At 38.7% G+C, this 17991-nt stretch overlaps 1 protein-coding gene across 4 annotated transcripts in view; it reads right to left on the bottom strand.

Annotated features, from left to right (window-relative positions):
- LOC124171687 (DNA-directed RNA polymerase, mitochondrial-like) overlaps positions 1–17991 on the bottom strand; it is a 343150-nt gene that overhangs the window by 60946 nt on the left and 264213 nt on the right. The window lies entirely within an intron of this gene.

Raw genomic sequence — 17991 nt, 5'->3', positions numbered from 1 at the left:
AGATTTCCTCATCAAGTGCACCTTGCTGAAATAATTTGCAGTAAACTAGGTTATTAACACACCATAATTAGTGTTTACACCTCTGGTTTCTCAGAAACACACATCCATGATGGCGTGTTCAATTGCTGCTAGCCTTTACGGTTGTTTATTCAACGCGCAAGGTATCCAACTGGCAATTATTATCAGCGTATGCAATCCTATAAGTGCTTAAGTTCACAACCAGTGAGGAATAATACTAACTTACTTAATAATGAGGAAAAATTGTTTGATCCTCGATATTTAATCTTATTTCTGTAATGCACAATGACATGGTTTGAAAGCATAGCAAACAGACCTGCCCAGGGAGCTTGTGGTACAAGGCACCTTGGTTGTGTTAATGCATCAACCAAGGAGGCTACAGAAGCATTTACGATTCCGCCAACACATGTGAGAAGAGAACATGAGTGGCTGAAATGGACAAAATATCTAAAGGAACATTTAAGGTTCTATTGGTGAAGGACATCATAATTGAAGATCTAAAATCACTTCCTATAAACCAATGATAATGTGATAAACAGTCACATTATGAATACAGTGGAACCTCGCTCTATCGTTTTTCAGGGGGATGGATTTAAAAATACCATGAATGCGGGAAAACGATCATGTGCGGGAATGTTTTGCTAGGTTGCCTATGTCCCAGGAAATGCAGGATTTTGGTGATTAATTATGATATTCATTAAAGGATTCAAACAAGATTTTAGCTGATTACAGGAATATTAGCACTTCATCGAAACACTTAGGTCATATTATTGATTCGACTAATATCTTTTCAAATATCCTATAGGAACACGCCTCCTCACTGAAAAATGTTTGCACTCCACTCGGCATTTGCACTGCTAATATCGATTTCTGTCTGATGTAAAAATTCTTATCCATCAAACACCATTTCACGTACGAACACGTATTTACGAGAGCAATGTGCATGTTATGCCTAAAACAACCACTGTTGCCAGTGTAGTGATTGGTAGTGAGATGGGTCACACAGGCCATAAATAGTTTATTATTTGAAATTCTCCTTTCTAATAAATATATTATTAATATAGGTGACTGTTTTTTGGGTTCATTCCGCGTTGACCTATATTTTGCAGGCGACAATTATGGGTTCGTTCCAGCTCTTTGGGTCTGGGTTCGGGTGAGACCGGAGCTGGAACGCGCCCAAAACTGTCGCCCGCAAAACATAGGTCAACGCAGAATGAACCCAAAGAACAGTCACCAGTTAACTCACCATGGAAGCCTACATAATAATTATTATTAATATAATTGAGGCAATGTGTAAAGCGTAAACAAAGTGTAAATTGTTAGCGGCATGGCCACCTGATCCTCGGCTTCATTCCACTTCTTGTTTTCAACAGGTAGCTTGCTCTACCCCTACCTCAATCGTCACGTGCTAGCATACAACCAAAGGCATTCTGCAATATTCACGCGCTTCTATCCCGGATTCATTTCTTCATCTTCAATTATTTTCAGTCCATCTTTTAAAGTCCTCAATTGTATCTTCGGAAGGGCCATGGTCCGAGGATGAATAAAAATAAAAATAATAAAAATAAAACCTTACTTTATTAAACCCACACGGAAAACACTCGCTGGTTTGAAGTCAAACCACACTGGAAAATACGGAACCACTCATACGAGGTGAAGTTCAGCACTGGTGCTATCACGTATAGCATATACAGAGCATACAGGCAGCATTGCCCCCGAGTTACGTATGTCTCGACTTACGTAAATCCGTACTTACGTAAGCGATAACCGTATTTCAAATGATTACATTAATTTTCGAATGCGAGCGCGAAGAAGTAGATATTCGCTCGTACAACCCATGGTAGAAAAAATATTGAATTTTTATCGAGTGTTTTACGTGCTAAAAATAAAGTGACCCTTTTTTGTCATTCCTCGAAGGAATTTTCATTAATTTCTGTAGAAAAATCGCTTATAAATCCCAAGTCAGCAATCAACGTGAAAATTTGCGGTTCTAGCGATGGATGTGGTTGCGCTCATTCCTGTACGATACAACTATATTGTTATACAGTATGCACACCCGAACTCCGACTATCAACTACAGGCATCCCCCGAGTTACGTAAGAGATTCGTTCCGGCAGACTATGCGTAAGTCGAAATTTACGTAAGTCGAACCTTTGCGTTGGCGCTTCAGAGATTGCTGTATAACAAGTTGTATCGTAAAGAAATGAGCGCAACCACATACGCCACCACATCCATCGCTAGAACTGCAAATTTTCACGTTGATTGCTGACTTGGGATTTATAAGCGATTTTTCTACAGAAATTAATGAAATTTCCTTCGAGGAATGACAAAAATGGATCACTTTGTTATTTTTAGCACGTAAAAAACTATAACTATTCGATATTTTTTCTACCATAGGTTGTACGAGCGAATATCTACTTCTTCGCGCTCGCATTCGAAAATTAACGTAATCATTTGAAATACGGTTATCGCTTACGTAAGTACGGATTTACGTAAGTCGAGACATACGTAACTCGGGGGATGCCTGTATTTAAAAATTGTACCTTTAAGTTTGGACATTTCCATCTGTGGAATTAAAAGAAAATGAAGTTCAAGCAGAAATATTTATTGCGGAAAAGAATTGTTTAGTACCCGAGTAACGGCATCGAACTTTTGAGTGTTGGCAATGAACGCCGCGAAAAAGTTAAGAAAAAGTTGACACACGATATTAATTGCGTAATTGTTTACATGTTTCTGGCAGAAAATTTTATTAATTTGCTGCATTTTCTTGTTCTCTCATATTGTGTGCAATTGTAAAATAAATGAATATTGCGTCATTGAAAGATTTTCCCCACTAACTTTGTTGCACGTTAATGACGGAGTTGGCTGAATAAAAGCTCACTTTTAATTAGCTTCGTGCTTTGGAAATACTCTTCGATGTTTCCAGCGAAGTAAATATTCAAATGATGATATTTTCACGTTATTTTATTGAGATATGAGAGAATGAAAGTATGTTTCCGTGCGTGAAAGATTGAGTGTATGTGCGTGTGAATGTATCTAAGAATATAGTAATATACTGGCATTTTTTGTGTGTTATTTGCTCATAACCCTAGACGCTCCTACTACATGTAGCCACCAGTGTGGCAGTGAAACCACCAGATTCATCGATCAACGAAATATATAAAAGGCAGAAGATATAACGATTAAGGGTAGGTAGACTATACATTCTTTGGGCCCTTAGATCGCAGTAACATAATGAATCAATTTAAGTATTCAGTTTAGTAATGTAGCATTGAGATACCGTACTTTCCCGAATCTACGCGATCGGTCAACTCTGGGAATAATATTTCGCATTTTGATTGGCAATGCTCAAGATGCAACTCTCAGACTATATTAAAGTGTATCGATTTTGTATCTAATAACGTAAGAATACGTGGTAGAGTTCATGAATATCACAGTGAATTGGATGAAACTTCACCGAGAATTTACCGCGCATTTCTCCGCCGATCGCAATCTCTGAGGCACTAACGCAAAGGTTCGACTTACGTAAATTTCGACTTACGCAGAGTCTGCCGGATCGCATCTCTTACGTAACTCGGGGGATGCCTGTACTGCAGAGGGTGGAGCTTGACCATATGACTGCGCCATTAATTTTTTGTCCTAAAGTGAAGGCAACTTGCCTGCTCATTTCTCAGTACAGTAGCACCAGATGAGTAGATGAATTCGGATTACTAGTAGGGAGAAACAAAATATCCTGAGAATATATCCCTTCATCAGTACCTAACCATGACAAGTGAGACTTATAGTGTAACTCGAAAATTGTAATCTGGTAGGTGTACTTTTAACAAATACACTATAGATATAAAAATGCTCTCTAAAAATTTATGCAATTTTCAATAGTAATTTGGCAAATTTTAGTCTCAAAACATGACTGAAAGACATCAACTGATCTAAACCAAATTTAAACAATGTTTTAAGGCTCTAATTGAAGACATTACATAAAATATTATTGTAGTGATCCAGAAATGAAAGATTTCCATTTCCAAAATATGTACATGTAAGCGGAACATCTTGAGTTCGCGGAGACGAGAGACCGGATGGTAATGTTATTCTGATCCCATGCATAGGCACTCATGAGAGTGCGTGGGAGTGATGCTGCCATCAGCATCTTCCAGGAAGCTGTGGCCACGTGGGTAAGGGAACGGTGGATGACGCCGTAGGCAGCGGCAGTCGGCGGAAAGACTCGGGTGCAAAAGGTGTGCAAAGAGGGCGTGTGCGCGATGCAATATGTTTTGTTGTCAATAAATACCTTCACTAAATGACTTGTTCTAATAATTCCTCTGGAGTGCCAGCCCAACAGAAACCCTGCGCTTACATACATATAAATATGTTGTAGTGTGACGTCTCAGAATAGCCAGCTATGACAAACTATGCCACGGGATTAGCACATTTTCACTTTCAAGAATGCCTAACCTTCCTCTTCCCCTTCCTCTTGGACGAAAACATCCTGGTTCCACTTCCCTATATAATGGCACGGTGGAGATGCTATTGGCACTCAGGAACTCATACTGTCACGGGTCACTCGTCAGTGGTCAGGCAGCAATGTAGACGCCAGTTAGAGTCGAATCGCGGGCCGTATGGCCCGTGCGACCGAAGCGCCTCGCTATCCACCCGTGCCATCACCAGCAGCTCCTCTCCTTCCCGAGACTTTGGTAATGTTCTAAATTTTGGCTATTCTGGACGCACATATTCACTATTACTTCATGTCTTTTGCTTGAATTGATTTTGATATTGGGTTTTTGAATGGAAATTTTATTAATTTGCTGCTTTGGGTAAAAACTTTAAATACTTGTGCGTGTGATTATTCGCTTCCCGACACCAAGGGCAAGAACCCACACGCAATACAAAGCGTGCGACCCGCGATTTTCGAGGTGACGGGCCACACCCCTTACATTATTGCCAAAAACATCTAATTCAAAAATTTTAAAAAAGATTGCAAAAATTGAGTTTTTTCATTTTTTTTCAAACTTTCAGGCTGATGTCAACCGGAGAATGCCAGTTTTTATGTTTTTCTTTTGCTTTTTCCATATAATTCGCAACTTTCCCTTGCTATTAAAACTTTGAAATGAAAAAGTGAGTTTTTTTCACCCACCCTAGTACACACAGAATGCCTTCTTGTGCGACTAAAATCAGTGCGCCTGCCACAATCTTCCCATAGGACTGTTTATTTATTTATTTAAAGATGCATTGCAAATAGGCCAATGGCTAGGTGGCAAGTAATTAGCAGGTTCAACATAAAGCCTGTACAATGATTACATTTTTAGGCAAACAAAAATAAACAGTATGAAAAGTGCACCCAGCGAGAAAAGCTCAAATCCACAAAATAATATGTAGTAATAAATGAGAAGAAAATTGCAATAGATATTAAAATAAAGAACTCAAGTCTAACGACAAAAGGAGTCAATCATAAAGCAAATGACCTTATCTCTGATTCAATATTCTGAGGTAAATCGTTAATGAAGCTGAGGAACAATAACGGACCAATGACACTGCCATGTGGGACCCCAGGAGTTACCGGAAACTTCCAAAGATGTATACCCTACTCTGACCCTTTACTTCCTCCCCTCTTAGAAACTGTGTACCCAGTGAACCACATTACCATCAATTTTTAAATATTCTGTATCATCAACTAGCTGGTCGCGAGGTACAGTATCGAAAGTCTGAAAGAAAACTTCCCTTCACCACCCTTCATCCATTGCTTCAGATAGTTCTTGGCAGAGAGGCAGTAGCTGTTTCTCAGACGAATATCCTTTCCTAAACCCACGCTATTTCTTGTTCAACCAATTTTACATGCTCCAATAATCATTTAAGTCGTCCGCAATAACTTTTTCAATTATTTCACACATTTCTGAAGGTAAGGCTAATTGGCCGGTAGTTGTCTACCTTTGATTTATTTACCCTCACGTGAATTGGGATTACCGCAGCCAGCATCCAATTGTGTGGTAATTCATTGTTATTCAAAATCATTTTAAATAAAACCCTTGAGGTATGGGACCACCGATTCTGACGTAAGTTTTAGAACATCTCTGGATGTGTTGTCAGGCCCTCTTGATTTGTTTCTTCCAAGGATTTTTTATTTTTCCTAGTACTGCATCTTTGTCTGAAACCCTTATTGTAGTCCATGAGTTGAAACCACTATCGTTCACTTGCAATTCCTTAATTGCTTTCGCTCCAAAAATTCCTTACATTAAACCGCAGGATAAGATTTTTATAAATGCCACAAAATGTTTTTTCTTTTGCTCCGATACTCAAAATAGAGGTGTGTCTCTTACAAGTATTTATACTTTAAGAATAAATTGGCTAGCCACAAAGGAAAATAGTTACAATGTTCTCACTTTGAGTAGATTCTCTTACAATTTGTAAGAATCCCCATTCGTGATTTATATCACTAATTTGGTTTAGATCAGTTGATATCTTTCAATCACGTCTTGAGACTAAAATTTGCCAAATTATTGACCATTACATAAATTTTTAGAATGCATTTTTATATCTGTAGTGCATTTTTAAAAGTACTAGTAACAGTATTTTTATTATTGAGCATAAGAACAATGTATTTTATTATGGTGGGAATGAACAAATGACGTCCGGTCACGCAATGACCCCATAGCTAGAGAAAAACAGTACCGTAGAATCCTGATTTAACGTTTTTCAGGGGGGACAACATTTAAAACACTAAATGCGGAAAAACACTAAATGAGAACCTGCCATTTTTTTCAGGTTTTAGGGTCTGTAATGATTGGAATGGCTTTTTATGGGTAAAAAATATTATTTTAAGTAACTTAAAGGTGCTGCATGCAGCAAAAAATTCATTGTTTAAGTGTTCTCTGCCCAATGAAGGTTGGATAATACTTTTCAGGAATCAGCTAAAAAAAATGGGTAGTAAAAATAAGTAATGAGAGGATGTCAATTGTTTTAATGAAATATTTTAAGAAAATTTTAATATGCATCAACTTAAAGGCATTCCCACATGGAATATTTTATGGACATTAGTGATTCCATTTTTACGCATATTTCAGTGGTCTCGATGAGCTTTTAAAATTTTTTCTGTAAAATTGACATGTAGGTGACCAAAGCATTTCTAATAAAATAAGAAAAGGTAAGTAGGTACTCGAAAAATCGTCTTTGCATCAATAACAATGAGTGAAATAAAGGATCGCAAACTCTGAATTCTTGACTACCGAATACCTAGTAAAAGGGAGGTTTTATGGAATTTTGCCAACTTAACGTTTTCTGTTGCCTCGGCGAAACAAGGGATTTATGAGCCTTTAAAAAGCCTCCTGTGCCCACATTTTGGATTTCAAGGTCATCCAAAAAGGAGAATCTTATTTCTAGTATGCCTACAAGTCGATGGTGATTCAACTCGATGATGACACCAGATTCGTTGTCATATATCCGTGGCCTCATGCAGGTCAAATGGAGCCGGGAGAAGTTTCTTACGCGGCGTGCTGATCACCTTGACTCCGACTCATCTAGTTTCTCAGCAGATTTTAATGAAATTTGATTGGACCTTGAATAACGATTAGCTACACTCTGTTACGTGAAAAGGTTTCATCTTCAACAGAACTGGATTTCATCTGAAAAATTGTCAGTGCCTCTGGAGTTTGGCAATTTCCTCAGGGTTATGATGTAGCAGTCAACCACCAAGGGATACCTGCCGGATTTTCGTATTTTTCCACGCTCATCTATTTTACCGTACGTATGCGGTGATTTTTATTCCAGCATGAGCGATTTATTTAGAGTCATGGACCGTGATAGTTCGTCAAAACTCCGATTGTCATTCCCTCTTGACATAAATTAGCACCAGATAAATATCTTTGAATCAACAGCGATATCAACCAGCCGCATGTCCGTAAATGGGCTCCGGGATATCTAAATTACGATGTAAAATAATGTTGTTCCGTAGGGAAAGAATGCTCTCACTCACGATCATGACAGGGGAAACACTTCCTCGGTTCTTTCGTTGTTCCTCCGTGGAAACTGACCTTGGAATGGATAATAGAAAGAATCTTCTAGTGAACTGCGCAAATGATATTGGGCCTCCTCTTTTGAAAAGAGAAAGTAGCCGACTGGAAAAATACTGGGCTAACAACGGACTGCCCATAGGGAGTAGAGTTGAAAGGGGCATAAGCCATCAATTGAAAACATAACTAGAAAACCATTATTGTAGCGGCCCCCAGGGGATAACTCGTGTCATCAGTCGTCACGTATCATCGAAGTCAAGTTCAAGAAGTGAAGTATAAGGTAGTTTGAGGTTATTAAAGGATGACTTTGCTCCATTTGATCGGATCTGATTCAAAAAGTGCCTCGTGTTTTGATCAGAAGGGAAGGATTCGATCGATCGTCATGGCCACCTGTAAAGCATTTTTGGTAGCCAATATTCCAATAGAAAAACTAGATAGCCTCAGTCTGCGATCATGGATGAGTGAATACATCCCAGGTGAGCAACTATTTAATTTCTCTCTATATTTTTTAGCTAGTAATACTGATCTTTTGCCATATAACCTTTGGATATGGCTTGCTTTATCTTCTTAACTTAATCTTGCTATACTTAAAATTATGTATACTATCTGTAACTGTGACAATATGGTGTTTCTCTATTCAAAAGATACTACTGGGCTGGGCCAGATGGCATGGAAATTTTATGTTGCAGTTAATATTTCGAACTTTTTCAGGTGATGGAGATTTGCCTTCAGCTGATCTGATGCGGAAGACTTACATCCCTCAAGTTCGAGAAGAAGAGGAGGCGTTTTTGAGACAAAAAGTAAAAGACCATCAAATTTCAATTCTCTGTGATGAATCGACAAATAGAAAAGGGCAGTGTGTTTTTCTAGTTTTAATTAAAATCCTAGAATGTAGTGACAGCTCCAAATTGTACGTCGGGGGGGCAAAGATTTTATCCAATGCTAATGCTACTGAATGTGGTCGGGCAATAATGGATGTTGTTTACAAGTTGGAAATTTCTTTAACAAATGTTTTTTATATCGTTACTGATTCTGCCGCATATATGAAAAAGTGTGTTGACAGCCTAAAAGTTCTGTTTGGTGAGTCCCTGGTGCACATACAATGCTGGGCACACAAACTTAATTTAGTGAGCAATATTTTTCAGATTAATTTAAAAGAGTTAAATGAGTGTATACTGCAGGTGAAAAGTGCATTTCTGAATACAAGAAAAAGAAAAAATACATATCTTGCTTTCTTACAGCAGATTCAGAGGGTGAAAAGAAAGCTAAGCTTTTCCCATCTCCTGTAGCTACTCACTGGAATTCTTGGCACATGGCTGCCATTTATGTTAATGAGTATATCTCTTATATCCGAGAATTTTTCTCATAGGTGGGGGAGGGAGGAAGTGCTGTACATAGGTTAAGCAGCCTGACCAAAGAAGAGGTTGCTATTAAACAGAGCCAAGCAGCATTTGTTGCTGAACATTGTAAACCGATTGTGAATCTGCTAGAATGCCTTGAGGGTGCATATCCTTATTTATACAAACTACAGTGCAACCTCGATAAAACGACACCCCACGGTGCACCGATAAACACTCGCTATAGCGAATTGTCGCTTTATCGGAGGTGGAGCATATAATAGCCAATATACCCGTTGTAAACAGTTATACAGGAACAGGAGCGGTGCGGCGACAGATAAATTTCTATCCGATAAACGTAAGTATAAATCCAAATGAAAGGTGATGTTTTTTGCATCACTAAATTTCCTTACTCAAACAATGACTGACTAATCAAACAATTTATAAGCCCCGCACTGAATAAAAATTAGTGCATTTACGTAATCATTCTATTATTTTGGTATTTTCCACTGAAAATTCAAAAATTAACTAATAAAACTGTATCGCAGTTATTTATTGCCTCAAATGTTTCCATTGGTGTATGTTTATTGTTCCTGTACATTAAGCAGCAGTGAAGTGAAATAACGTATTGCATTTGTTTCTGCAGTCGAAAATGGTGGAAGGTTGTATAACGTTCCTGCCTTGGAAGACTTTTTCTATCAGATAATGTAATATCTTCATTAACTACAGTAAAAAGTTTGCTAAACTTGAAAATTGATGTGATTAAAATTGCCGTTGTTAAAGAAAAGTTTCTTTTTGATTGTTACGCTTGCGCCGTATTTGAAATACAGTGGAACCCCGATTTATCGTTCCCGCATTCATCGATTTCCCGCATTCATCGTTCGCCGCTCCTGGTCCCAAATTAAGTTCCATAAAGACAATGTAATTTTTTCCCGCATCTATCGTTCCCCGAAGTATCATTTTCCCGCATTGATCGTTTGACGATCGCGGTCCCGTCGTATAATTTTCCCGCATCTATCGTTTGACGAAAATGAGACCAAGTGTTTACACGTGTTGTTTACGGCTAATAACGACAGATACAAAGTTTGAATCTTCCCCAGGAGATTGAAATACGATAGGGAGAAGCTGAGTGCCGTGGGATAGTTACATTATCGCATTTCCCAAGATCCGGTATCCCCCTCCATTCAGCACTCGCCTCTCCCCGTCTGAAGCTTTCCTCTTCTCCGAAATAAAAAAAAGGTCCCAGCTCGAGCAGGGATCGTATTACGAAGACCTTAGCTTGGAAAGAAAATATCAAGTTACTCGAGAACAAAAGAAACCTTTTTCACGCTTCCCCCTTTCTCGACCACTGACTTTTTTTTAGCTGACTCGCTACAAAGATCCCCACCTCTGGAGGTCAACTGCTGCATGAATCACCGATTAGCTCAAAAGGTGTGTAGAAATGAATTTCGGCAATTGGTATTATACTTTTATTATATTGAGATATTAGTGATGTACACGTAGTTCAGTAAAGATTGATACCAAACATGACGTATTTCTAACGTTATTTAAGCATTTTAAGCAAGGAAAGAGTTGGAATAATACGATGGTGATTTCTGGCGAATAACGATATCCTCGCAGCTGATAGAGAGCTTCACGGCAGTTGATGCGATTTTTTTCGAAAACAGGGCGTCTGGTTACAATTTACGAGTTATGCTACAAGTTTCACTTGTCTGAGTTGCTAACGAAGCGATGTCTTCTCTGGATATTTTGTTTCTCTCGACTAGCAATCTGAATTCATCTGCTCATCTAGAGCTACGCTACTTATTGTTAGAAATGAGTGGGTAAGTTGCCTTCTCTATAGGATAAAAAATTTCATTGCACAGTCATATGGTCATGCTTCACCCTCTGCAGTAAGTTCTGCCTACGCCGTACGCGATAGCATTAGTGCCGAACTTCACCTCGCACGAGTGGTTCCGTACTTTCCGGGGTGGGTTGACTTAAAACTAGCGAGTGTTTTCCGCGTGGGTTCAATGGAGTCCGGTTTCATTTTTATTAGTTTTATTCTTATTCTTGGCCTTCTTGATCCATTTCATAACCAATCACTGCGACGGCGAAATCAGTTGTTTGAGGCATAACACGAACATTTCTCTAGTAAATACGTGTACTTGAAATGGCATTTGATGGATAAGAATTGTTACATCAGACAGAAATGCATAATAGCCGTGAAAATTCCGAGTGGAGTGCAAACATTTTTTTAGCAAGGCGGCTTGTTCCTTTAGGATTTTAGAAAGAGAGATAAGTCGAATCAACAATATGACCTAAGTGTTTCGATAGTGTAATAATACTCCTGTAATCAGCTGAAATCTCGTTTGAATGCATTAATGAATGTCATAATTCGCAAAAATCCAGCTGATCCTGGGACATAGGCAACCCGGACAACCATCCCCTCATTGATCGTTTTCCCGCATTCATCGTTCTTTTCATCCATCCCCCTGAAAAACGACAGATAGAGGTTCCACTGTAATACACAGAGTTTACCACGGCACTGCAAACAAGAGTCAGTTGTTCTGTGAGTTCTTCCAGCGGCCACCAGGGGATGCTCAGCTACCCACGTGATGGAAGAGAGCGCCAGTACGACTCCGACCACTGACACGAATAGTTTACCCTTGTGAATGCTCAGTATCATTACATCGTACATCCTACATCATCGCTAAGACGCACTACATACCTTTAGAGGCATCATTGCAAGAAATACCTCGTACTGCAAGGATTTTGTCGGGGAGTAGGATGTAAAAAAAGTTCCGTTTCGTCTATGTTATATCCCGCGGGGAATACTCCTTAAGATACTTATGATCGGAGTCCTTTCTTCCATGACTTCGGGTTTACGCCGCAGGCATCACCAGCAATTATGAGGGGAGATTTGGTGCTTTGCATTAGTATAATCAACCTTCCAAACTCTTGAAATTCTTGATTCGCAATCTATCCCTGAAATACTCGGCTTTAGGCTTAGGTGTAGCCCCTTTCTCAGAAGTTCCCGCAGATTAAAGTGGGCAAAACCACCCAAACAAAGCTGCTTATAAATCTACATAGTCTGCATTCCTTGGGAGCTTTTGTTTTTTTAATTGTGAAGAGCGAATAGGAAGATAAATTAATTTCGACACTCTCATATTACACCTTTATTTTTATTTTCTCACTTAGACGTGTTTGGTGTTTTTATGGCCATGGTGTCTGCAATCAAATGCTTTCTATTCATTCAACTCATGGACGTGCGGGTATGCTGACGACAGCTTTCTGCCACCCGAGGAACAAAAGAAGATCAAGCATTCGCGAATGCTAATGCCACAATATTTTCACCAAAATTAACTACTTATTTATCGAACGACAGTTTACCACATAAATTTGAGAATGAGCACTCCATTAACTTCATTTCTAAAAGATCGCTAGCAATTACAGAGATTAAGGAGTCTTGATGTAAGTTTTTCCGGCGGTGAAACCCTCGCTATGGCGAGAGCCAACACCAAAAGGCCCTCGTAAAAACGAATTTTTTAACACGCTTATTATAGGGTCAATGGACGGTGCATCGGCTATCTCTCGTAATAGCGGGGGTGTCGCTATAGTCCGTACTCACTTTAACGAGGTTCCACTGTACAAAGCCAATTAATTGACATAGAAAATAGCCTAAAAATTGTAAGTGATGGTAGCTTTGGGAATGACACATCTGGTCTAATCAAAAATCTCCAAAAACAACTTGCACCTGTGCTGACGGCAGCATTAACTAATGCAACTATGAAGGTAAAAATCAAGCTTTCACAGTTAGAGCATGGAGATACTGTCAAGGGATTTCTCCATTCTATTGGCCAACTTTTTTATGAAAGGGTCATGAGATCCACTACAAATAATGATATTATCAGGGCCTCCCAAGCATCTACCATTAATGGCAGCTCTATCTTCACAAGCGGTTCACGAGGGTGATGCTGCTGTTAAAAGTGCACTCACAAAAGCACACTCCAATGGATCTGAATTTGACCTCATGTCAGAATTACTCAACTTAAAAAAGATCATGCTGAGTTTGTACAAGAGTCAAATCACTGTCAGTACCAGTGTCTAATGTGAACAGCAAACGTGGATTTTCAGCATATACAAATATTGTAAGTGACCGTGAAACAACTTTGACTCCAGAAAATGTTGAACTAATGTTATCTTTGACATTTAGGGATTAATTGTACTGCAAAATATTCAATTGAATAATTATATAGTGTATTTTTGTGTATGTACCTCAAATATTGTAACCCTATGTCTACGTTATACCTATGTAACCCTTTCTGTATATTATAGATGAAACCATGCATGTACATTCCAACAGAAAAATATATATATTATTATTAACTGTTGTAAATACAGTAAAACCTCTATGTGGTGAACCTCTTTCCATCATAAACCTCCATACTTCATACCAGCCCTACGGTTCCGTCAGATTTACATGTAAATTTATCGGCAAACCTCTTTGTAGTGAACCTCTTTATCTCATAAAACCTCCACTTATCATACCAAGGAGATACCCCCGAGACAGCCTAATTACCTCTGCAAATCGTACCGAAACTACTCGAGACCATTAATGCAGCCACAATTACGTACATGGAATGATATTTTCAGCGATAAATGTTTCACCCACATTTTTTTTCTTATACAGCTTTAACATGCTGTAATTTTCACATTAATCATTAGTTGTGGCCATTTTGTTCCATATGAGAGCATACCTAACAGTAAATAAGAAAAAAGGTATCCAACTATCCTAATCATTTTAAGTGACTTGAATTAAGAGAGATCACATCGTTTTCCCTCAAATCATGGCAAAAATCACGCAATAGCACTTACTTTCTGTAATCATTAAATAATAAATCAGGGTTCCCACTATACATAAATAATGAAATTCACGGTTTTTTCCAGGTTTTCATGGTTTTTTTTCCAAGTTTTTACGGTTTTCACGGTCCCAATGTCGTCAAATTCATGGTCTGTTTATAAGTCAACAATAGTACAATCACCGGCCATATATTCACTAAAAATTAACGTACGCGACATACACCATAGGTACGAGACGTATAATGTAAACGCAGCAATGAAAAGTGATATCTGTTATGACGTCAACGTTTGGAAAATTCAGGGCCAACTAAAGGCCCAACCCTATCGTGCTCTTGCCTGCACGCTGAATACCATGGCCTCCTTTAATATGCGAATACCCTTCGGACCTTCTTCCATCTGAACACTGGAAGTCCTTTTTTAATTCCTTGCCGAGAGATTGTTTTTTTGCGAACGTTGTTATTATCGCACAGTAACCAAATTTCCCTTACCCAATCTTTCTGAGATTGCGTATAGGGTGCCTATGTACCAGGAAACGCAGGATTTTGGCACGTAATTATGATATTTGTTAAAGGATTCAAAGAAGATTTTAGCCAATTACAGGAATACTAGTACTTTATCGAGACACTTAGGTCATACTGTTGATTCGAATAATATCTCTTTCAAATATCCTAAAGGAACACGCCACCGCACTAAAAATGTTTGCTCTCCACTCGGCATTAACCCTGCTATTATGGATTTCTCTCTGATGTAAAAATCCATGAAACGCCATTTCCAGTGCACGTATTCACGAGAGCAATGTGCATGTTAAGCCTAAAACTACCGCTTTCGCCGGTGCAGTGATTGGTTGTGAGATGGATCACATAGGCCAAAAATAGTCAATTATTTGTCATGTTCCTGTCTAATAAATGTATTTTTCATGTAATTTAGGCAATGTGTAAAGATTGAACAATGTCATGTCAATCGTCAGCGGCACGTCCGCCTGAGCCTCGGCTTCATCCCACTTCTTGTTTTCACCTGGTAGCTCGCTCTACCCCCACCCCTCCCGTCATGTGCTAGCGGACAGCCAAAGGAATTCTCCAATATTCATGCGCTTCTATCCCGGATTCATTTCTTCATCTTCAATTATTTTCAGTCCATCTTTTAAAGTTCTCAATTGTATCTTCGGAAGGGCCATGGTCCGAGGACGAATAAAAATAAAAGTAATAAAAATAAAACCTTACTTTATTAAACCCACACAAAAACACTCGCTAGTTTGAAGTCAACCCACCCTGGATAGTATGGAACCACTCGTTCGAGGTGAAGTTCGGAACTCATACTATTGCGCACGTCTTATACAGAACATACTGCAGAGGGTGAAGCATAAACATATGACTGCGCCATGAAATTTTTTGTTCTAAAGAGAAGGCAACTTACACATTCTTTTCTAATTATCGTAGAGCCAGATGAGTAGATGAATTCGGATTGTTAGTAGGGAGAAACAACATATCTTGAGAAGATATCCCTTCCTCAGTAACTCTTACAAGTGAGACTAATAGTATAACTTGTAAATTGATAACTGATACTAACCTGATATCCTGTTTTCGGAAAAATGCCACATTAACTGCCGAGAAGCTCAGCTACGAGGATATCGAGTTTCGCCAGAAATCACCATTGTATTTTTCCAACTATTTTCTTGTTTTAAATGCTTAAATAACGTTAGAAATACGTCGTGTTTGGTCTCATTCTTTTTTGAATTACGTGCACTTTACAAATATTTCAATTTAATTCAAGTAAAATGCCAATTGCCGAAATTCATTGTTAGACACCTTTTGGGCTAATAGGTGATTCATGCAGCAGTTGACCTCCAGAAACTGGGAACTTTGAAGCAATTAGGCTGAAAAAGGTCAGTGAGTGAGAAAAGGGGGGGCGCGAAATTGATATTTATTTCACAGCTAAGGTCTTCGTAATACGATCCCTGCGCGAGCTGAGACCTTTTATTTTATTTCGGAGAAGAGGAAAGCTTCAGAGAGGGAAGGCGAGTTCTGAGTGGAGGGGGATAGCGGATCTTGGGAAATGCGCTAATGTAACTATCCCACGGCACTTAGCTTCTCCCTATAGTAATTCAATCTCCTGGGAGTGTCTATCGCTATTAGCCACAAACAATACGTTGTAAACACTTAGTCTCATTTTCGTTAAACGATGGATGCGGGAAAATTATATGACGGGACCGTGATCTTCAAACAATCCAAACGAGGTGAGCGTAGCCTATAGAGAGCTATTGCCATAAATTGAAAGCCTATTTTCCGTAGAAATATTTCCTTAACCTGGATCCGCCCAATGTAACAAAAATGTCACAGCCAGTATCGCTTCACTGTAATGGCTCTTGCATCGCTCGGGCATGGTACTTCGTTGTGTTATATACTTTATTAGAAAGAGGAAGCTATGTGCTTCAATTCAGGGTAAGAATTGTCAAGTGAGAGTGAAGACCTATTCCTTAAGTACCCCTGGTACTTAAGCGCCTTCCATAGACACTAAAAATGGACATTCGCTTTGTGTAAGTATTTATTTTTTTCATTAACTATATGCACTACGGCGACAATATTTGGAATATATCAACATAATGATGCAAAATTATTAATAATACATTAACATGTTTGGTATTGCTTTCCATTTCTGTAATATTCTCTGATAAATGGTACTGTGACATAAATGTCACATTGGGCCGATTCCTATACAAATCTTCAAAGTTGCGAATTAAATGCTCTAGTCAGAATTTATTGCAATTTCAACGTGTTTTCCTTCATATTCTCGCCAAAAGATTTATATTTATCAATTAATCTTTAAATTTGCATTTATTAACTTTTATTCCGGTAATTACGTTTGAATTAAAAATTTTATTCTAAGTGATATCGATAGCTCAGAGATATTACACTGCGTGAAGCCAAAGAGCCCCCCAAGGAAAACGAAGACTTTGACGAAGTGTACCCAATATACCTTGAGCCGCCAGAAGCAGCAGTTTTCTTTGATGAGGACATTGCAGATGACCAGGCTGGTGGACTTCTGGAAAATTGAACGGGAAGACCACCTCTGGCAAGAGTGGAGATTGTTTTGCGGCTTGATAATAATAATTGTTAAGAATTTCGAGAGAAGTCCGGAAGAATATCGGTACCAGTTACACACAAGGAAAAGGATTCGAAGTCAACAAAGCCTAAATCACTTCTCCAACGGAAAAAATTAAAAAGTCTAGCAGCCAATTTGCGACGGGAAGGTCATTTTGTAAGAAATAGGTTATTCCCCAAAATAGATCTTCCAGAATAGAGGGATAAATCATGTGTAGAAATTTTTTAAATAGTTTTTTTGGATGACATTCTTTGTTTCTAACAGAATAATCAGATAACTATGCTACGTCTATTGTTTTTTTATCTCCTAGCATCAGTAAATAGGAGATGAAAATTTTAATTGGAATTTAACTGTTATGAGGTAGTAACAGCTTTCCAAGCGATGCTCTTGGGAAGGTTCTGGGGATGTTCACAACTCAATGGTTACCGTAGCCTAGCGAAGGAATAGGTCCCTTGTGATAGTAGATACCTTCACTGTGCAGACAATACGATGCCTGACATGAAAGACAAATTGTGGGAAGTCAATCCGTTTTGGTGGTGGTGGACTATTTTTTCTTGGCTTTTGGGTGTAGCTGTTCACAAGTGGAAATCTGGGCATTACATGTCACAATTAGAGTTCAGGCGTGTAGTAGTGCAAACGTAACTGGCCATATATCGGTGTAAAGCCAAGAAGCCACACTACTTCATTTTCATCAG

Source organism: Ischnura elegans, chromosome X (assembly GCF_921293095.1).
Source record: "Ischnura elegans chromosome X, ioIscEleg1.1, whole genome shotgun sequence".
In the NCBI taxonomy this organism is placed as follows: Eukaryota; Metazoa; Arthropoda; class Insecta; order Odonata; family Coenagrionidae; genus Ischnura; species Ischnura elegans.
The sequence above is the reverse complement of the archived record's forward strand: the minus strand, read 5'-3'. Positions and strand labels throughout refer to the sequence as shown.